The sequence below is a fragment of the Nanorana parkeri genome, unplaced genomic scaffold, assembly GCF_000935625.1.
Source record: "Nanorana parkeri isolate BGI_ZX_2015 unplaced genomic scaffold, ASM93562v1 scaffold179, whole genome shotgun sequence".
Taxonomy (NCBI): Eukaryota; Metazoa; Chordata; class Amphibia; order Anura; family Dicroglossidae; genus Nanorana; species Nanorana parkeri.
This window is the reverse complement of record NW_017306447.1, coordinates 1,598,377-1,621,449: the sequence shown is the minus strand read 5'-3', so window position 1 is coordinate 1,621,449 and position 23,073 is coordinate 1,598,377.

Sequence of the window (23,073 nt, the reverse complement as noted above, 5' to 3'; positions counted from 1 at the left end):
TTCTTCTTATTATCATTAACTTACACCATACTTTCAAATATCTCACAGAGTGCAACAAGTGAGAACCCATGAAAGTTTATTGAACAGACACATCATGAACTTTCCATTGATACAGTGAGAGAAACTAAACAATTATTCCAAAAGCAAACCTGTCAAGGAGGATAGACCCAACTATCATCACCAAACACACACAATCTGGACTAGGTTCTCTTTGGTAGCAAAACTTACACTTATCACTGCCATGCCATTGTCTGCTACTGTCACAAATGTTTGCAAGAAAATACTATCAGTGCACAGTATTGCTGGTACTTGCACACTGTTTGCCACATTTCTCCCATGGCTCCTGTAACAACACTTGTGTCTGCTGTGAACTGCTCAGGCCCCCCTGAACACTGCATTGTGGGAGGAGGAGTGTCAGGAAGTGGACTCAGTAGTAGTTAGCAGTCATTATCTCTGCTCAACATTTGGGTGCACCAATGCATCAAAGCAATTCTTTCCTTTTCCACTGTTTACAGAAATCACTGCCAAATCTAAACCATCCAGTGTATACATAACTAATCAGTGCATAATTGCTAACAAAAAACTCTGCTTCATTCTGGCCTCAAAAATCCAATAATTCCCCTGTTCAGTGGCACCATCTTCCGTCCCCTACAGCACAAAGAAGATAAAGCCAGGTGGTGCGCACATGAAAGACAACTCTGCTCAATACTGAGACATGTGTCATGTGACAATGATCTCTGACTGGCAGTAGGCATAAATCTGTGATAAAAGAAAGTGGTTAGAGATAGAATTGAGCTGCTGAAATTTGACAAAAAGTTGAATTTCACATATTAGTAACAGCAGTATTTAGTCTGTTACTGAAAAACAAGACGTGCAAAAGAGTTGATGGAGTAGATCATGAAGGTTCTCCTCTGTTTGCATGCTAACCAAGATCACCATTGGATTGTACGCATCTAAATGTGCCAAAGCATACCTTTCTCTACATAGTCATCAATATGGCACCACCAGAGTCTCCAAAAATTCCAATGCAAATACCAACTTTATAAAAGACAGCACTATGCTTAAGTACACCTTCATGTTACAATGCTCAATTCGGACAATAGGTCACTCAGGCACTTCTTTTACATGATATATTCTGAAAATTATTTTCTAGAGAGAGGTACAATCTAACAATCTAACAACCTATGGTGGGTACTTTAAGCATTATTTAGTGTGGAAACTATAAATTAGATAAATGCAATGCACACTTTAATTGATGTCATAGAAATAAAGCTAAGAGGGTCCAGGAGGCTTCTGATGCTTCCTGTTCTACAACACATGCCTTCAAGTCTGTTACTGTCCTTCCGTCATGTATATTTACCTGTCTTCCTTTGTCGTGCCTTCCTTCTGATATCAGCCTCCAAACATGGACACACTTTAGGCTCTAATGAGAGTATTTATATGGATAGATACTGGTTAATGCAGGCAGGAAAAGGTACTGCAGTGATGAACATATAATAATGTAAGAGTTAATATACTTGATTGAAACTTGGAATGGGCAAAGGCGACCTGATCCAACAACAGCACCAAGATCCAAGGAGGAGTATGTTTCACCTACCTCACACTCACATCTCTGACATTGCTTATCATAAGGGCAGAGGGCATAACTCCAGTCCTCAAGGCTATGAGCTTATGTAACCAGGAAGACATAAATACACCACAACATCCAAGACACAGTCCATTAATTGTGTCATCCGTCCCTGGGCCCTCACTACGGCAACCTGTGAAATATCATAGTTGAACTCATTGTATGCAGTGCCATATTTAGACCTATTGCTGCCCTGGGCACACATGAATAATGATAACTTTTGTAAAAGCCTCGTCCTTTGTATCGATCAGTTACTGTATTAAAAAAATGATGTTGCAATGTATCTTTAGAGGTGCATCATGTCTGCTTTATTTCACAGCTCCTTTTTAACTGTACACACCAACAAACAAGGGAAAATAAAGATGATTTCCTGTATTTAAAGCGGCTTTAAACAAAGTTTTACAGTTCTTTTTCTTCAGAAAGCAGCCACAGCCTGAAATGAAAAACCTGCCAGCATGCTGTAGAGAAATATCCTTGCACTGGTCCAACGTACCCACTGGTGAGTCACACCTATTGCTCTGTACTCACCAAATCTCTAGATGGGACCATACAGATTCAGGATCAAGTACTTCCTGTCACAGGATGACAACACTCTGTTACACTGTGTCTACCAGTTGTACCTTTGTATTGTTGTCTTGTAAAGCGAGCTTCCAGTTTAGACTGTTTCAAAACACATAGCGCAGGCATGGTCCACTAATTTCATCATCAGTTGTTTTGGGAAATGCCATCTAGCATTATCAGGCGTGCGTATAAAAAAAGGTAAACACAAGCATTTTATTTTAAAAATGTTAATTGTTTATGATGCCTGGTGCTAAAGCACACTAGTTGTCCTATTTATCAATGTTTTCATACACGATTCACACATCTTTAACACAAGATTCACACTATTGTTCATACTGAACGGAAAGAAAGGAAGGGAAGGAGCGCAACTAACTGGCACAGACTTTGTGGAGGGGAAAGAGAACATTTTCTCTTTCCTCCACGCCGTTCTTAACACGTCATGTAAAACCCCCCCTTTGCACGGATCCACTTCTGGCCACTGAACACCCACCTGTCACCCCGACCAGACCTCACGACATCACCAGGAGATCATCACCTGTGTGCCCATCCATCTCATCTTTCGTGAGTGCCCATTTTTCATCCCCTCCCACTTTCACCTCGATTCACTGTTATTCCCTGGTCAATCCCCCTCCACAAAGTCTGCGCCAGTTAGTTGCGCTCCTTCCCTTCCTTTCTTTCCATTCAGTATCACACAGTTAGACACCCCGGTTTAATAACACAAGGAGCCGCACCACGGCCACGACACACCATACCTCCCCTAGGAGTGCGCTAACTAATCAGTCTTCATTTTCCAACTTTCTCCACTATTGTTCATAGAAGATTCAGTTCAAAAATATTTGAATCTTGGGTAAAAACATTCATAAATAGACCCCTAAATGTCATTCGGTTAGGGCTTTCACATCTACAGTACTTTCAATTCAAGCCAAATGATTGAGCCATCTGAATTTAGGGATTGGGCCACTTCTGCTGTGCCATAGTCATGCAATATGCCTTTCAAATTTGGGAGGACTATGTGACTAATGTAATTCAATCTAAAATGGAAATAGGACCATTAGGTACATTTTAAACAATTGAAACTTTTGAATGGAAATAGGACCATTAGGTACATTTTAAACAATTGAAACTTTTGAATTTGTGCAATACTGTTAGACTAACAGAGCCTGAAGCCTGTAAGTGAAAGGTGACTCATTCAAGTAGGAAGATGATTTATCAGGAACTATATGGAACGTTACATATGCCTTTTGATGTGGAGGCTTTGACAAAGAGTAAACCCTTTCACAATCTGGATTTATAATAAAAACAAAACCTTAAAGAAAAACATTCGTCTGGGTATTTATTGGGCACTCTGAAGAAATATACTGTTCTTTGGAAGATAAAACGACCTTATAAAATGAGCAATTATGCTAAACTGAATCTTGGTCTGTGTATAGATCTTTTTGTAATATTCATAAAAAATATATAAACATCTTGAAAGCTGCCCAGGTTTGAATAATGTAAAATCATTCTGACTGGAATGACTAAGGTCATGAAGGCAAAGCGGATTACCCAATGTATAATGGCACACAACCTCAACAAAGAACAATAAGAATAAGTAAGAGTTTAACCCCTTGTTGACCGGGGTGTTAAACCCTCTTCCTCTCCAGTCAATTTTTCAGTATTCAGTGCTGCAGTACTTTGACATTTATTCCGCCATGCAACACTGTACTGAAATTAATTTTATACCATTTTTTGGGGACAGATATAGCTTTCTTTTTCTGGTTTCTAATCACCACTCGGGGTTTCAAAATTTCTTTACTATATGATGAAAACGTTCTGGAGATTTTGAAAAAACAAAACAAACCTATTTTCCCACGTTATGCCATAAAATATTTATCAGTACCCAATTTTTGGGTAAAACATTAAAGACGGCGTCACGTCGGGTAAATAGACACCAAACATGTCAAGCTTTAAAATGTGCAACTGCAAAATCACAAAAACTACCATATCTAAAATTGGCCATAGGCGACACTTTAAAAGCTTTTATCGCTTATAAGTTTAGTGTTATCAGTGATTAATGGCCATAGAATAATTGCTCTCACTCCCACATTCACGGCAATATGTAACATGTGTGGTGTAAATGTTGTTTTCACACGTAGGTGCACCAGACGCGTATTTACGTGTATACGTGCGTGCACGCGGGGGCGGGGGACTTACATTTTTTGGAGTGTTTTTTTTAAAATGAGACTTTCTTTTCTTTTTTACTTTTTTTACACTTAGCTTTATTGCAGCATTTTTGTTAATAGTTAAGATACTTGAAGTGAATTTTTAAGATTTAACTCTGAGTTTTGTGTCACTTTTAAGCGACTCTGATCAACAGGTTCTCCTTTGATCATTTTGGCTAGTGCCAACCTATTGTCACTTCTGTGCATTAGAACATTGTTCGAAAGGACCTATCATTTTGCCAACATACTGTATGTGAGCTTTTAAGTAACGCAGTAGTCCATGCTACAATTGTAACCTTGTATTGGGCATTTCTTACCAGAATGTGGATGTATAAAACATGTGCCATAGATTATGGCATTGCAAACATGGCAATTATAGCATTTATAACATGCAACATTATTTGATTCCGGGGAAGAAAAACAACCCATGAATTTCAGGGTAGAGGCGTCTTTCATTAGGTGTGGTGATGTTAGTGTGGTTTCTGTGGGTTATAGACTGCTTAACACAAATCGCAAAGATTTATTTGTTCAAATAAATCTTGCTCCATTAAATAACTACACTACTGGTAGGATTTGCGTTAAACCTACTATGAACCACAGAAACCACACTAACATCACCACACCTAACAATTGGTGCCTATCCCATGAAATGGACGGGTTGTTTATTTCCCCCCTTGAAATTTGTATCTATACCAGACCTGGGAATTTTATCTGGTTATGGCTGGTTGACAGTGGATGTGCTGGCCTCCAGTCGGCGTCCAGACCACAGGCTGGACAGGAACAGACAAAGGGCTTCAAACATTAGGGGTCCTCCTCTGCAGTCATTGGTTGCTAGGACCGCTGTGCTGTCCTAGCAACCAGTGACGTCAAATGTGTTCCAACCCCCACCATTACAGGAGGACAGAAGAGTATGTTCTTCCGTCACCTCCTGCTGCTTCAATCGATGCGTCCAGGGATAGTTATATTTCAGACTATTGGTTCAGCCCTCCACAACAGTCCCAGTATCTAATGTGGCCCCTTGAGAAAATTAATTGCCCACCCCTGGTCATTGCCATCTTAATGTTCCTTTGCATGGATCTAGGATTGGCCCCCGAAGCATCGAGAGCGACCACATCCACAGACTTCCCTGGAAGGTTATGTTTACCAAAATGATTGGTCACGCAACTTCAACAAATGTAAGTCATAAAGAAAAAACAAATTAATCAATAGACTCATACGTATGATCTACTACACCATAAAGACCCTCCTCCACCACTTCCTTCTCTCCCCTTTTACCTTGGTAGATACCTACAGAGTTTTGTTTTTTCGCTGCATTTGGGAAGCACCTAAAAACGTAACTTTATTTGTTAAAGAAGACATTTTATTAACCCCTCCAGTAGGGCTACCTCCACACTGCAAGGGTTAACTGCTCCTCCACCACTTCCCTCCTCCTGTTGCTTACTCGTCCCCCCCCCCTTTCCTGCCAAGCTGCTGCTTGGATTAAGGGTCTGGTTGGGAATTGTAAGGGGACCCCACGTTTCCCCCCCCATTTTTGGGGGGTGGAGTTCCCCCTTAAAATTCCTACCTGACCTAAAGGTTGTGACTTTGTGGGGGAACCCTACACATTTTTTTTATTGTTAACTTGGGGTCCCTCCTAACATTCTTACCAGACCTAAAGCGTCTGGTATGGTTTGGTAGGGGGACCCCACGCCATTTTTTTTCTTTTATTATTATGTAATTTTTTTATTCTGCTCGCTACCTCCGAGGTAGCGAGCAGAATAACCCAGTGGCATTCGGCTATTCACTCACTGCCGTTCGGCCCCCTATGAGACTGCCCAATGCTGAGCATGTTTGGCTGAACCGAAGAGAGCTGATGTTTGGCTGATTTTAGCCGATGTACGGCTTAAATGAGCCGTACAGGGCTAAAGTGAATAGCTGAACTGCGTTCGGCTCACTTCACTTCAGCTCGGTTATTCACTCGGCTGCCTTTGGCAGCTGAGTGAATAACCCCCATAATAGTGGACCCCTTCTTCCTTCTCCCTCCTCCTCCCTTACCTCCCACCTAAATAGGTCACACAACATGAACTGTATAATATAACATAAATAAGACTGACTCGTTAAGGTAATCTTGGCAACAGTATATAAGTGAACAATGTTTAGGTAAACAAACTAACAACATAACAATGAAAATAAAGTCTAGTCTATGACCATAAGCACGCCTTCAGTACTAGAAAACAAAAAGTGTATGTAAAAAAACAACCTGCAATAAAAATAAGAGCCTTAGCGCCAAAAGGCTAAAGTGCTACCGCCTATTACAGTGTCAAAATAAAGACTGGATATGTCAGTTTGCTGCTCAAAATATAATTGGGGATCCAGCAGGGATAAGATAGTATACCAAGTCCAGGCAATCTGGATAAATCATGCAGAGAAGTGAACTGCACAAGGTGCAGGGAGGATTGCTTTTGGTAGAACTGCTCTTCTATGAGCATATGTATACTGCTGTATATGTGTGCAATGATGTGGGTGATCCGGGACGTGTGGTCACAGCAGTGCAGCGCCATCACGGTGGGTAAAAAAAATAAAAATTCCCCTCTTTATGTGGACCCGTTGACACTTGGCCCCCGGGCAAATGGCCAGTTTGCCCTCTGAAAAAAGGGGCCCTGGCTATAACTATGACATACTCAAGACAATCTCACTGCTGTATAAATTGCAGGCTCACTGGCAAAAGGCTCTACCACCCAACTACCATGTGATTCCCTGTATGGGAGTGATGACATCACCTGTAGGGTTGCCACCCATCCCGTTTATGGGATCTAAGAAAGGAGGCAAGTCCTGTACTGATTCAATGCGCGATGCAGTTGTTTCTGTACCTTTAAGGAGGTGGGGCGTCCTCCTGACAAGCCTGCACCCAATTTGATATCTTCTGCCCCATGTGCTCCAGTAACATCCAGGGCTGCCCCCTGCATTCAGATGAGGTTGGAAGAAACTCTGTATTTGGAGTCCACCACCATCAGGACCTGCACCACCTCTCGCACTGTGCCATGCTGTCGTGCAGTTAAATATAGTTTGGTGTGTGAGCTGCTATTAGCCCCATCCCAACTCCGCCCTACTGTACCCTCTAATCCATCATCCTGTTCCTGTCCATTATTTTGCCAGAACAAAAGTAGCCACTTTTGTATTATTATTATTATACAGGATTTAAATAGCATCAACTATTTGTACAACGTTTTACAAAATATGGGGAGACAGTACAGTTACAATACAATCCCATACGAGAGGATTAGAAGGACCCTGCTTGTGAGAGCTTACAATATACGAGGAGCAAGTTATACAGAAGGTGAAAACTGTGAAGGATTGAGCTGGTTAAAGGATAGGATGTACAGTTTTTAAGAGGAGGTAGAATCGACTTCCCTGCAGAGATAGATTCACAGGTAACTCTAAGGCCTTGTTCACACCAACCGCGGAGCAGGTGCAGAGCAGAGTAGTTGCAGACCAGATCAAAACTGCATCCAATGTATTCCAATGGTATTTTTTGCTCCAGTTCACATCGCAGCGTGCAGTTCCAGAGCAGGTCCAGAGCAGGTGAAAAAACTGCAGCAAGCCCTATTTTACCTGCTCTGGAACGCATTCAAACGCATCAAAAACGCATCAAAAACGCTTGCAAATGCCTGGAACGCACTGGAAGTCCATGTTAAACTAAAAAAAGAATTATTTTTTTTACCAAAAACGTCCCGGAACGCATCAAAAACGCGGCAAAAAAAACGCGGCACAACCCACTGCACTGCGTGTGCAGAAACCTGAGCGGATCTGCTCTGCATTTGGTGTGTACAAGGCCTTAAAGGCAGACAGAGTAGGAGATAGGCACAATGGTCGTGGTAGGGTGTTCCAGAGGATAGGAGAGTCCTTGAGACAAGCATGGGAGAAGGTGATGAGGGGGCTACAGAGCAGGAGGCCTTGGGAGGAGTGGAGTGGGTGGTTTGGGTAATATTTTGATGAGAGGTTGGTGATGTAGTTAGGGGCAGAGTTGTGGATGGCTTTGTATGTTGTTAGTATTTTGAATTTTATACACTGGGCTATTGAAAGCCAGTGGATGGATTGGCAGAGAGGGATAGCGGCCAATGAAAGCATGGTAAGTTGATGAGTCAAGCAGCAGCATTCATGGTAGACTGGAGGGGGTATAGCCTGTGTCGAGGTCAGTGGCCAGCGGAGTTGAAATAGTTGAGGTGAGAGAGTGAATTTGTGGTGCCATTTGTTAAGAAGGGATGACTTTTGGAAATGTTACAGAGATTAAGACAGCAAGATTCGGTCAGTGATTGGATGTGAGGCCAGAAGAAGAGGTCAGAGTCCCGGACTACACCTAGCACCCTAGCATGTGTAAAGGGACTGATAATTGTGCTATTAATCTCAATCAAGAAGTTGGGGGAATCGACACAGGGATGAGGAAATGTTATGAGTTCAGCTTTTGAAAGATTAGTCACCTGTTTGGCCACTCAATATGTTTCATCCAATTCTGGACTATCTCAAGGGCTCTTGAAGTCAAGAATTGGACAAAATGTGTATTCTGTATTAGAATCACATTGAAATAGTATTGAGATTTATAGGTTGTGGATAGAGTCTGGGCATGTTCATCAAATTGTAATCCTATTGTTTATAACAGTTTGACACAGCAACTGATTTTTACTGCGTTTACATTATTTCGGAGGAAATATCTTGAGTGAAATTTTTTTTTTTTTAGCACAATTTCTCTTATTTCCTCATTTTGTAGCTGTCAGACCTTGGAAAACAGGACCCAATGGTGTAATTTTCAAGTATAACGACACAGCATTGTTCTGAGACTTGCTTTATTGCTGTGTCTCCTGGTCTGCGCTGACACGTCTACCCTCTGCTGGCCGCATGTAGGAGCCAAGTGTCTGCGTTCTGAATTAATGTGTGTTTTACTGATTGCTTGCGTGGGTGGAAGTTTAGGTGTTGAGGCAGAGATTGGCCACTCTGTACAAGAGGTCTATTTTTATGTGCATTCTAGATTTTGCAAAGCTTTTGTTTTTGGTGATATATTTAGTTTCAGTGATGTAAAATGACCTTGGAAGGGAATAATGTGTAAATAACAATGTGAAGTCCATGAGCTATTAAAGTGACATTAAAGTCAATTTTTTTTTTCCTCCCCCCAATGTTAATTAAAGCACTTACCTTAAATGATGTTTCTTAATCCGATCTTCCTCTTCTTTCCTGTCCTTTTCAGCCTTCTCTCCAGCGCTGCTGCGGGTGTCCGATCCAGTGCTGACTCCTCTGTGCTTGCTGGCACTTCCTGTCCCACGGTGTCTGCATGTGGGTGCACGTGTCCATAGACTTACCTTGCGTCTCTCCTCGTCTCCCGGCCGAAAATCCGAACTGCGCATGCGCCCGCCCCCGAGATGCTTTGTGGCCGCCTGAGCAGTTTCGGATTTTCGGACTGGAGCATGCTCGGCGAAGACAGGGGTAAGTTTAAACCGCTTTTAAAGCGTTTTTTTTTTTTTTTACTTTTTACATATATCTACTGCTTGCTAGCAGTAGATATATGCAAAAAAACTGGAGGGTTTAGAAACCCTTTAAGAGCTTGTAATGCAAATATAATACAAAGTGCAAATTAATTTCCATAGAATTATGAAGCATGCAATTCTGTGCAAAATGTGTTAATGAGATTAACCCTCAGTTAATGTGAATTAAAATGTTTTACTGGCATGGGGTTAAAGCCTAAGTCCCTCAGTCTATGCTCCTCACCCAGAGCCTCTCCAGCATGTACAGTTGTGTGAAGAAGAAAGTACGCCCTCTTTGAATTCTGGGGTTTTATCTATCAGGACATAATAAAAATCATCTGGTCCTTAGCAGATCTTAGAACTAAGTAAATACAAACTCAGGTGAATAACAACACTGTGCATGGAGACAGTAACCACACTCTGCAATGTAATGAAGTCTACATCTGCCTGAATGATCCTAACCCACTACCCCTCTCTCCTTGAAGTTCTACAATAAAGTTCTCAGCATCATATCTACAGTCTGGACATCACTTTAAACAATCACCATAGAGAGCAGTAGGTGCTGATGGGCAAAGGGAGTGAAACTATCCCTAGACAAGAAGATCACTGAATTGTTGTAACCCATAGCAACCTACCCTAGAGTCAATGTGTGCTGGTGTGCTGTAGATCTATTATAAAGGTTTCTTACAGAGGAAACACAGGGAGACACGTTAGTTCTTTTACTGTAAATCACCCCTTTGGAGCCAACGGTAGTGTTATCCTGCACTGGGATATCACTGACTGAGAGAAGGGGGACGCTACACAAACTACAAATTGTTGCTATCCATCAACCTGGGAAGGGTTATAAGGCTATCTGGGAAGGGTTATAAGGTTTACCCTTTTCCAAAATCTCTGTGGGTCTTCTTCCTCTTCTCTGGTGCTGAGTAGTCCTCAATGATGCAGAGAGTGGCACTGATGTCGTCACCCCAAAAAAATAACATTTTAGTTATAGATGGGGGTCTTGTTGGCTAAGTTAGCCTCTGACATCTTCAGACATCCCAAGCTGCAAAACCTTATTTCAGGGAGGTTCCCGTCTCATTTCAGGGAGGTGCCCTTTCTGTTTTTTTTGTTACAGCGGTCACAGCGGACCTTTTTAAAAAAAAACGCTGAGGAGTAAAATCCCTGATACACAGTTGACTAGTTGCTATGGGCAAATGAAATAAATGTTCTCTATAACTATACAACCAGGACATATAATTGATTCTATATTATCCACAAAGGGTTAACAGCACTCTCTCAACCCTGCAGCAGTGCCGGTACCTGCTCTCAATAGTAGTCTATGTCCGCCCTCTCTGTGCAGCAAGTAGCTTCTTCCTTCTGAGAACCAAGCCTCGTTCTGAGGCTACTCTAGAGATCACATGACCGTCCCCAGGAGCCAAGCCTCATTCTGAGGCTACTCTAGAGATCACATGACCTTCCTCCAGGAGGCAAGCCTCACTCTGAAACTTTACCCACTGATATCTTACCGGAAAGGTTTACTCAGAGTAATACTTTCAGGGAGAACATGCCTCTCTCGCGGACGTCAGGGAGCCTCTAGCTAAAAGAGGGAGACTCCCTGAACATCAGGGAGACTTGAGATCCCTGCATCTTATATTTCCTGGATAATCCAAAAGCAGGATCTCTCTGCCAAGGTTAGGCTCTGATAGTAGGCCTTTGTGTTAGATGTGCACCAGTTCTGCAATTGTTTGTGAATTCTTCTTCGATAAGGCGCCCTTTACGCTCAAAAATCAAATTTTACCAATGCATCCCTCTATGTATGATGATTAATAATAACATAGACATGTCAGGTGTAAAATGCTGTGATTCTGAAATACTTACCCTTGCAGATCACTCACTTCCTGCTTTGAAAGGGCAAAATGACTTAAGTTTTGCAAAGCAATGCACACTGGGAACTTTGAAAATTGCCTTTTCATCAGCAGAGCTTTGCTGGGATATCTCATCTGTAATCTCACAAGATCTAATTTTCCTTCCCTGAGATGATGTGCATGGTCACGTGTCAGATCACATGTGCCAGAAATCTAGGAAGTAATAGGAGAGCTAATAATCTGCTCTTAATAAACATGACCACTGTCAGAAGAGTGGGGAAGAAAAGAGAAATAAAGTATGCAAAGAATACAAAGCCGGCAATTATCTAGAAGTATGTGTTTGTAGATTGTTATTACTAAACATTTCTAAAGTTATGTTTGTTGTTATTTTAAACATATGGGTAATGGTCCACTTTAAAGAGATTCGGCATGCAGGACTTCTTTCCCAACAGCTCTTAATGCATCGTACTTGCTAAAAGCAGAGCTGTAGCTAGCTCCATTTGCGCCCGAGGCAAGAACAGAAAATTGTGCCCCCCCCAACAGACGTTTGTTGTCGAGCGGTACTCTCTCTCATCACTGCTTGGCCAATCTGGCCAAGCGGTTTTGGCCGCCTGGCGCCACTGTTGTCATGGCGCCCTGTGCTCCCCATGGCAACAGGGACAGTGCCTCACTCGCCTCATGGTAGCTACGGCCCTGGCTAAAAGCTTACCACGGGGGATTTCAGCAAAATGTTACCATTTTGAAGAATAAGTTTGAAGTCAATAAGTTAAGTAAGATTTGGGTGGTTTTAAGGCTGTCACTGGCTTTACATGAGGGTTACAGAAGCTATATTTGCTTGCACTAAACCCGTTCTTGTTCCAAAAAACTGGCCCTCATTTGCTTGATTATTTAACTTTTTTTCACAGACAAAAGTCTCTCCACTCATCTTCCCCCAGTCCCCACATTCTCTTTCTTTGTTTGGAAGATCTTTTCCTACTGTAAATAGAAATGCTTGAGCTCACAATAAAACAACAAGTACACATAATACCGGAGGAAAGATGGATCTGTCCTGCTGGAGAAAAAAAAGGAAGCATAGATCCAAAATGCTGAGTTATTGGAACAGGAATTGAGGGGAAATCTTCCAGTAGGGACACTTGTTCCCATGCCAACTGTCAGAAAGGAAAGATATCATTTCTCTTCCTGTTAAGTCTACAGAGCAGGAAGTGAGGAGAAATCTCTAAAATGAGAAACACATGGCAAAAGAAAAGCCTGACAGCGGTTTTAACCATTCGCTATTTTATACAAAATGAAATAAAACATTTTGGCTTTAGCTATACTTTTAGCTTTAAGAAAATGTGGAAGAGTTAGATTCACTTTCAAGTTTTCATTACTGTCTGAGTTCCTGCGGGGAACATTTACCCTCACTACCAGTCCTAGGGACCATGATCCCTGTACATAAATAAAAACCATTATCCCTGTACATAAATAAAAACAATGAGAAATCCAAACTTTTTGTTGTTTTGAGGGGAACAGGGGGCAAGGGGAATTCGTAAATGGGGAAACTTCCTATGGTGACAGCTGTCTAATAGAGATGAGGCTGGGCTTGGTGCAAACCCAGTTCACTCAAGCCTGCTTAAAACTCTAACTGCCACCTCCTCCTCCTGACCCAATCAGTGGTGGCAGTTGCGGCAGGGGCATTCCATGTCCCTTTGTGATGTATAGATGTGGGTTAGGGAATGTGCCTTCCCACAACTGATTGGATTCGGAGGCGAGGGTGGTGGTCAGAGTTTTGAGTGGGCTTTGGTAAACTCAGGGGAACTGGGTTCGCACCAAGCCCAGCCTCATCACTACATCCCAAGTGTAGATAGTCCCTCTTAATTGCTGCTGTATCTATGGAACACGAAGTGAAGGGAAATCTCCCGTAATGAGCTGCAGGCATCAAATAAATAAATAAAACCTGACAGGGGTCTTAACAAAGAAACAAAGGCTTTACATACACTTGCTTATACCTTTCACATGTACATTAATCAAAAAGTTTAAAAATATATTTTAGATTTTGTGTAGCTTTGCAGTTCCTGTAAAACTAAAAGTGCCAGCATGCCAGAGACAAGCAGGGCATTCTGGAACAAACAACAAATGGAAAATCCCAGTTTGCCCAATTTAGATTTAGGCGTCGTTAGTACTCTCTGTGCCTATTTAATTAGCGGAACCTAGATCTTCAATAAGCCTTAGAACTCGTCAATAGCCATCGGCTCTCACCACCAGGGTCTTGTGTTCCCGAAGGTGTCCATTGAGCAGCCATGCCCCCGTAACATATGACAAATTCCACACTGTTTCTCTAGAGTTCTTTACAAGTACTTTTGATAGCTGGGTTCCTGGCTGTCCTGCTCACTATAGTTCTTTGCATTGTGTGCATACACCTGGTAAGACAAGTTCTGTTTTTCCTTTGGCAGTGCTAATTATACGTCACCTGCATGAGGCACAATTAGCTGCACAGCATAACTGTGGCATGGAGCATTTGGAGCTGTCACAATGGCGGAGAACAGATGTCAATATGTATTGAGCAATAAATGTTTGATAAGACCGTGCTGTTGTTTTCCTGTGTAACTGGTGGGGAGAAAGATCCATTTCCTACACACTGCTGAGTTTCTCCACAAGGCAAGGTGGTAAGGCTGAAAAAATAGAACAAAAAGTGTAAAATAAACAATATACAGATCCGCAGAAAATGTACTATGGGAACAGACATTCGGAAGCTCAGATATCAGTGCAAACAGGAACTTGTGTTTTATTACTCTAGGTCGAAGAAGTCCTGCATGCCCACTGTAATGGATCCCCACCATCCCGCGCATGCGCAGAAGCAGTAGTCTAAAATAACAACAAACATACCTTTATAAATGTTTAGTAATGACATTCCACAAACACACTTCTACATAATTTGCGGCTTTTTATTCTTTGCATACTTAATTTCTCTTTTCTGTCCTAGTCTTCTGACAGTGCCTAGCTCTCCTTTTACTCCATGGAATTCTAGCACATGTGACTAGGACATCATCTCAGAGGAGGAGGAAAATGCCTTTCCCTGAGATCTCCTGAGATTACAGATGAGATTTGCAAGTAATGCTCTGCTGATGTAACCTTACCAGGATGCAATGCTTGGGCAAACTGAAGTAATTTGCACATTCGCCTATATGTGTGACACCTGGTACAGGTAAGATCAGAGTGATGGGAGTCAAATGAGAGAGGAGGGGGTGTGCAGCAGTTGACAGTGTGTGTGCATTGTCGGGTCTTTTCTGCCCGTGCGTGCCCGATAGGGGGCGCGCGCGAGCAGAAAAAAATTGCTGTCTGGAGACGGCAACCCGCAGATGCAGCAGTGCCGTCCGTCCGTTTTTCTACTACGGGCGGACGGCAAGAGGTTAATCATCATGCATAGAAGGATGCATTGGTAGAATTAGATTTTTGAGTGTAAAGGCCTGCTTCAATCTCGTGAAAGCTCCAACACCATCTGACCGTAAGCTTGCATAGGGGCAGGACTCCAGTAGTAGTAGAGCACAGGGAAGATAAGAGGGTGGTGATTCCAACAAGAGAACTTGTCAATTTGCCCTAAATAGGCACAGCAACCGAGTATCTTTAAAGGTATGTGCACATGGATGCTAAAAGCAAGCGCTTAAGGTATTTTTAAAGCCAAAACTTTTGAAGGTTAAAATTGTCAGATTTTTTTTAGCTGTTGTCTATGACCCACTGGGAAGAGTTTCCTTCAATTCCTGCTTAAGAAACACGACAGGAAGTGAGATGAAATCTCTGAAATATAAGGAAAAACCCCTCAAGTGTCCCCATTGAAAGACATTTCCTCAAATCTTGTTCTGGTAACCGCTCAAAGGTTTGGATATTCTCATCATTTTTCGTCCTGGCGGCAAGTGCCTCCAGGACAAATACAGAGCGTAAATCTCTCCATTGGGAACACATATGTAAATATGGAAACCTGACAGAGGACTTAACTCTTCTTCACTATATCCAAATTGAAAAAATAATTTTTGGCTTTAGATACACTTTAACATTCAAACCACTAGCTTGGAAACATTTGTAAGCTATTCTACATTTGGCAACCATAGCTTTTAGTTAGTCCAACCCAAACCTAATCAACCAACCTCTGATAGAAATTGATTTACCTGATGGCCCTTCCCCCATATATTAAAGTGACATTAAAGTCAAAAATCCTTTTCCCTCCAGTGTTCTTTTTAGACAGCAAAGGCTTTTTCCTGGAACACCTGCCATGTTGGTTAAATTGATGCAATTACTTTCTGATTGTAGATGAGTGCAGTTTGAGACATTCTGCAATTAAATCTTTCTGCATCAAACAGCCAGCTCTTGGGCTGAATTTGCTGGGCAAGCTAGCTCTGGATAAATTAGCAGTTATTTGAATTCTACATCAGCTGCAGTTTATTTTAATTTTGGTGGTTTTGCTGGTTCACTGATTTTGGCTATATAATACACAACAAATAATTAATTCCTGGTGATTTGTACTAGCTTTGAGTCCATATTACGATCCATTATGAAGAAGCAGGTCTTTGAATCCCTGAAACGCGTTGGCTGTTCTGTGTTGGTGTTTGTAAAAATCATTCTATTATTAAAAGTTTTTTGACTCTTGTACTGTCTTGTTTAGCGTCCTCATTGGACTTTGTATACTTGTATCTTCAATTCTTGGTTTCCATTGGTTGAGGGCCTCAACTGGGCCATTGTGCTTTATCACATTCCAACCAATCTTCTGAATATTTTAATCCAGCGCTCCAAGCTTGCTCCCATGATGGACTACAATCTCAATGCAATTTAGTAAACTAAACGTGAGATTGTAGGCCATCATGGGAGCAAACTTGGAGAGGTGGGTACTTTACAACACACATGGGAACCATGGGGAAAAAATCTGGCCACCCTTCAGAAGGAAGGACAGTGTCAGCACCAATTCAGAGACGACTTGAGGATCTACAGCAGAGTGATACACAAATAAGCATATTTTTGATAATAGTTAAGGTACATGAATGCATTTTTAAGATTTACCTCCTGAGTTTAGTGTCACTTATATAGAATATGTAAACAGTTGAACATCCATAGCCTGGCCACAGGTTCACTTTAAAGTCTATGGGCTTTACTGGGTAGTAGGGTTGCACAGATACCAAGTACAGTACTCGGTACAAGTACGAGTACATGTACCGATACTTTTGAGCTCCAAGACTAGACTAGAGAAAAATTAAAAAATTAGGAGGCAGCTGTCATTTGTAAGGAGCACACGGAGCTCCTGGGATTTGTACATCTCTGTTTTAGTGTAGGATTTTGTTTTTATAAATATAAATAAGGGAATGCACAGATACCAGTTTTGCGAGTACGAGTACTGGTACTTGCTGAGTACTTACAAGTACGAGTACTGATACATTTTTGTTTATTGTCATGTGACAGTTTTTCTAAAACAATACAGACTAATGATTTCAGGACAGTGGTGGAGTGCCAGAGCCAGGTCCCAGCTGCAACCGCTGCAACCCTGGTAGTTCTCATGAAACTGCCAAGTGTCTGCACTGGTACTCGAAAAGTATCTGTGCATCCCTACTGGGTAGTATCACTGTCTGATTTCTTATGTTTGTCCAGTGTATACAGTATATTACCTGGAGGGGACTTTTCTCTGGCCTGTACCAACCTAATTCCATAATAATGTTGTCATCTTCTTACAGAAATATTTACCAGCTACTTACTATATTTTATCCTACAAAGATTACAATGATGAGTGTGACATCATGGTGTTCTAATGGCTACAATTGCTGAACAGTACTGAAACATTTGGTACAGCCAAGATTGGTACTCAACTATGTCATGTAGTAAGGTCGATGTTGGCAGAAGGAATCACTGAACATGGGGAAGGACACAGGAGAATGACACTCCTGGAAGTGTCAGTTTCTCAAGATGCTTTGGGGGAGGATGTCACCTTATCAGATGTCTCCTTGTCCATCAGCACAGGCAGTGGAAAAGATATGCATTTACCTTCTTTGCAGGTACATCTTTTGTTCGCATTTTATTTTAGTGACAGAGTGGCTTCCAAATGACATATTTTCAGATCTCTACAATTTTGTTTCTATGAATAAGCCCATAACTAGCAAAGTCAATAATAAGACCTTTGGCAATATATTTCTATAAAGCGACGTGACTCACAAATAAAAACAGACCGATTTTTAAAATCTTATCTTTGCAACACAGATTTGTTACAGTCATACAAAATTCACCAACAAGAAACATCAATAATTCAGTACTGCAATATCAGTATGGAGTGACATTATAATGGAATAAAAGTATATTTGGGTTCGTTTTTCCCTTGTATAATGATTGTTGATGTGTCTACCTTGAGATACTGTGATCATTTATTAGGATCAGTGTAGGTTGAGGATATTAAGCAAGCTTTGGCCAGCCTTGTAATTATAACTGTTTATGCGTGCCAGGCAGCCAATTTATAATTAATAATGAGGCACTGGCGGAAATGGAAGTATAATGTTTGATTTTACATTTAAAATGATATTTTGCAGTAATCAAAAAGAGGACCCCTCCTCATTCATTTCATGCAAAGTATTTTCCCTAAGCATTTCAAAATCTGGTATCATGGGAGTGGTTTTTCCTGGTGCCAGTAACTCTGCACTGCATGGATTTGGTGGGGGACTGCATTGCATAGGAACATAAAATGCATGAATTCTTCATTGTAACCATCTGCTAACAGCCATGGTCTTCAACAGGGAAATATCCCTGAAGAAATAAAGCTAAACTCTTGTTAAATGTAAAAGATAAATGAATGCAACTTTGTATTCATGAATGTATTATTAAATGACATTATTGTATTTGACCAGGTATCATCCTCTTTATAGCAAGGCTTAGACTTGGGGAGGGAGAAGCAGCATAAGGTGAAATTTAGTTGTGCTGCAGTGGTCATGTACTAACAAGGGAGATGCTGACAGCAGGGGAGAGCAGCGTGACAAAGAGATAAGCTACTGAAGGTGCTGCTTCTCCTTTCACTGTCCACTCATAGGATGGGGAACGGACAAGACTTGTAAACGTTACTTAACTTTAGGAGAGAAAAATCAGGTCTGGTGTCCTGTTAGACAGAGATGAGCTGTGTAAATTTCAGGACTGTATAGACAGGCACTCAAATCATTTGACAGGTAAACAGCTCTCTTATATGATATCTATGTGCATATTTAGCTGTTTCCTGAAGTTCAGCTTAAAAGGCCATAAGATATCTGCCCATCATTGAATCACTTGGCTGTTGGTGCAAATAGTGTAATTACACTACTTTGATCCTTTCATTTGTGTCATAACAAAGATCACACAGATATTCCAACTAGATAGACAAGCTCTCTCTGCAGTACAGGTGCAGCTGCCTATTGCTGCTTATTATTAGTCTCTGGAAGTAGGGATGAGTCAATCTGGCAGGGTTCGGTTCATAAACAGTTTTGTGAATTTTGGTCAATGTATGCAAACTTTGAGATGACCAGGGGTTATGCATTGCATTATAGGTATTTCTGGTTTCTGGTGGAGAACATATTTTTGGCCAATAAAGTCGAGATTTGCAAACCTTGGTAATCCATTAGCCTCAAACTCAGTTGTAGCAGAAAATCCGAACCTCATCCCTATTCGAGTCATCCAAAATAGCTTGATAATCACAAGCCATGTTTGATGTTGGTAGCATGTTTGTATTTTCCACACCATTCATGGCCAGCCTGTAAATTACACTCACTGGCCACTTAATTAGGTACACCTCTTCAACTGCTCGTTAACACAAATATCTAATCAGCCGATCACATGGCAGTAACTCAATACATTTAGACATGTAGACGTGGTCAAGATAGTCTGCTGAAGTTCAAACCGAGCATCAGAATGGGAAAGAAAGGTGATTTAAGTGACTTTGAACATGGCATTGTTGTTGGTGCCAGACGGGCTGGTCTGAGTATTTCAGCAACTGCTGATCTACTGAGATTTTCATACACAACCATCTCTAAGGTTTGCAGTGAATGGTCTGCAAAAGAGAAAATATCCAGTGAGCGGCAGCTCTCTGGGCAAGAATACCTGGTTGATGCCAGAAGTCAGAGGAGAATGGCCAGACTGGTACAAGCTGATAGAAAGGCAACAGTAACTCAAATAACCACTCGTTACATCCGAAGTATGCAGAAGACCATCTCTGAACAGACAACACATTGAACCTTGAAGCAGATGGGCTACAGCCACAAAAGACTACACCGAGTGCCACTCTGCTAAGAACAGGAAACGAAGGCTACAGTTTGCAGGGGCTCACCAAAATTGTAAAATAGAAGACTTGAAAAACGTTGCCTGATCTGATGAGTCTCGATTTCTGCTGTGACATTCGGATGGTCGGGTCAGAATTTGATCTAAACGACATGAAAGCATGGATCCATTCTGCCTTGTATCAACGGTTCAGGCTGGTGGAGCTCCGCATCATGGATGTGCAGCCGACAAATCTGCAGCAACTGTGTGATGCCATCATGTCAGTATAAACCAAACTCTCTAAGGAATGTTTCCATGACCTTGTTGAATCAATGCCACGAAGAATTAAAGCAGTTCTGAAGACAAAAGGGGCCCAACCCAGTGCTAGCAATACCTAATAAAGTGGACAGTGAGTGTATATATGCTTTTTTGTTTTTGTTTTGGATAGAGTAGGTGAGGAGGGAAAACCCTTGTCAGGTTTTTATTGCTTTCTGTGTCCCCCACTGGAAAGATTACAATGTCTCGGAGTGTTTTGCCAGTGAACAGGGATAGGCACGGACCAAGGCTGTAGCGGACATTTTCCAAAGTACAGACCTTAGTAATGGACACAAGGTAAATTTCAGCAGTGCTGTTCTCTACAAAGGCTTCCCCACCCGACCTCAGAGTTAGGCACCTATTCAGCTTTGGGCACCAGCTGCTTGCTGCTATTGGCTGCTGTGCTGTCCTCTGCAGAATGCTCCCCCCCCTCCCCACCCCAGCGATGGGCACCAAGTGTGGTACCCCATTGCTTGGCCACATTTTTTTTTCGCCCACTAAAAAGAAAGCTCTGCACCCGAAAAAGACAAAAAAACCTTCCTGCATGTGAACAGGAAGGAACCAAATACTGCAATTGTACAGGGGCTCAGGGCCGACACCGTACCAAGTTCATTCTAAACTTACTGTACGGCTGCGGCGGACCCTGCAAGGGCCACTCGGGGACACCAGTGTCCGTGTGCAGACACCTTGCCGATCGCTGCCAGTGACAGTGACCAGATGAGAAATCCTAAATTTTAGTTACCAGAACAAAAGGAGAGGTTATATGTTCCTATGGGACACCTGTTACAGAAACAAATGTCTAAGACGGGACTTTCTATGACTTTTAAGAGTTTTCTCTCGTTTCCTTTTGCCTCTTTGGGTCAACAAACAAAAATATTAATAATTTCTAGTCTATCTAAAACAAAAATGCTTCAACCAATCCTTTTTTTCTAAATCAGGTGGTGCTTGTAGGGCCAGCCACAGCCCCGATTTCACACAAATTAGCCGGAATCAACTGAAACGTGAGCTGTCTATGTGCAGGTTTAGATCAGTCTTCTCTTATAAATCACCTTTGCCCCCCCCCCCCCCCCACACAAATAAACTTTAATAAAATCATGTATACATATCTGCTATCCAGATTGTCTAACCTTAAGGTCACATGCCAATCTCAGGTTCCTTGCTTTAGCAAACTAAATATCATTCAGTTATGCTTTACGTGTATTTTAAGTCCATTGTTCAGCCTAGTCCTTTCCCCCCCAGTGGGAAAAAGTACCAAGCAAGCAAATGTGAAGGAATATCCTCTGACCCCAAATGTTATTCATGCAACTGGGAGGAAGCACCCAATAACATGACATTTAAATGCAAAGATAATAAGTGTGAATAGAAAAGATTTCCTAGAAGCAAAGTAGTTTGGCAAAGTACTCTACATGTTAATGGGCCTCCTTAAGATCCACTTGCACTCTTGTTGCCATGGTAACAAGCATTGGAATAAAGCCGCAAGGAATGTTGATACATTTCCCTTGTGTTGTTACATTATTCTCATCAAACTATTTATCAAAGGTGAAGATTGCAACATTTCCTGTGACGTTGTTATAATATTGTTGTTCTTATTCTGTATTGCAGACCACTGTTGTCTATAGCTAGGAATGTCTGCAATTCTTTTTTTTTATATAAATAAAATTCACAAGCACATTGTACACTGTCATTTTGTAAAAGCTGTGCTATTGTATGTCACTAAAACTGTGTCAAGCAAAGCTCTCTATGTACAAAGCCGTGGCATGATTGAAATAGTGTAATGCGAAAGGACATTGTCAGGGCCATTTTTGTGACTTATTTTAACTTTTAAAGAGAGAAAATGGCATGATGAAGATAAAAGATGGAGCATGAAGGATAACAATTTTCAAGCTAAAGGATACAGTCTACTTGTAATATTACTATACATTCTGCCAGTTGTTCTATCAGCAGCCTATGTAGCTGTTTAATTCTGATGTCCGAAATAACGTTCTAGTTCTAAAATTATTGATCTGGGAGCTTCAACTCCTGGCACATTTCTGCCTAATGTTGAATAGAGTCTAAACCAATTTTTACCAACCAGGGTTCCTCTAGAGCAGGGACGCTCACAATTTTTCGTCTGGAGATCTACTTTTCAAATAACAAGCTCAATGAGATCTACTAGCGAAAAAACACCTGCATTCAGGGGCGGGAGGGGGCGTGGCGGTGCATTGAAGTCAAGGGCACCCACAGTGCGATCGCCCGCAACCGGAACCCAGGCACATTAGTGCCTGCGTTCCAGTCCAGTGCGATCCGAAGCACTATTTTTGCAGATCGTACTGGACCTCAATGCAGGCACTAATGTGCCTGCGGGCGATCGCACTGTGGGCGGGGGACATGGCTGCGGTGCCATTGACTTCAATACAACCCCAAACCCCCTCCCGCCCCTGAACGCAGGGAGTCGGCCAGCTTACATTCCAGTGCGTCCTAGAGGCCCCAGCGTCCTGTCCTCCTGCGGTGCTCGTTTAGCCGATGTTGCACATGGGGAGAGGTGTCCCGCCCCTTTCCATCTGCAGCGTCTGCCACATGCAGCCAGCAGCCGCAGGAGCACCGCGGGAGCATAGCCGTAGCCAGCTCCTTTTGTGCCCGAGGCAAGAAAGAACACCGTGTGTCGTGCCCCCCCCCTCCCCCCAAACAGGCATGTGATGTCAAACTATTTTACTATCATCCAGTTTCTGCATGGGGAGGAGCCTCTGTAGTGAGTGCTTTTCCCCATTGAGAAACTCATGAATGAACAGGAAGTGATGTAAATCACATCCTGTTCATTTATAACTGGTACT